Source organism: Monodelphis domestica, chromosome 3 (genome assembly GCF_027887165.1).
Source record: "Monodelphis domestica isolate mMonDom1 chromosome 3, mMonDom1.pri, whole genome shotgun sequence".
NCBI classification, from domain to species: domain Eukaryota; kingdom Metazoa; phylum Chordata; class Mammalia; order Didelphimorphia; family Didelphidae; genus Monodelphis; species Monodelphis domestica.
The window spans coordinates 436,479,380-436,480,092 of NC_077229.1; positions in this window are offsets into that span (position 1 = coordinate 436,479,380).

The window sequence follows — 713 nt, forward strand, 5'->3', positions numbered from 1 at the left end:
CTGGAAGTATTTTTTAAAAAACCCTTATCTTCTGTCTTGGAGCCAATATTGGCTCCAAGACAGAAGAGTGGGAAGGACTAGGCAATGGGGGTTAAGTGACTTGCTCAGGGTCACACAGATGGGAAATGTCTGAGACCAGATTTGAACCTAGGACCTCCCATCTCTAGGCCTGGCTCTCAATCCACTGAGCTACTCAGCTGCCTCCAGTATTTGCTTTTTTAGGAGAATTTAGGGGTTCAAGTTTATTTACATTTGACTAACTTCTATTTTTTTTAGGAATATTGACTAAAAAACAAATCCAGGGCTGGTTAGACATCAAGTATCCCTCATAATACAACATCCTGAGTATCAGAGGCTGGATTATTTTTCTAGTTGCAAAATGGTGCTGTTAAGATTAAAAGTGACTATGTGGGGAAAGCCCTCAGTTCATTAGACCACAGTTTTGTTTTTCCTTTTGTCATTGGACAGATATATGAATAAGAAAGGTGAAAAATGAATGTTTGAGTTATAGTTTTATAAGTTTTTTAAAACATGAAATATAGGCTAACATTTCTCCTTTATAGTGTTAATTTTGGGGAACAATACTAACACTTGTGGTCAGCATGTTCAGGATGCAGACAAATTAAATATATTCTCCTGCACACATACAATTCCTTGGTTATGATAGATAATTCCACTTCATGAATAAAATAATCTCTAAAGCAAATGGCAAA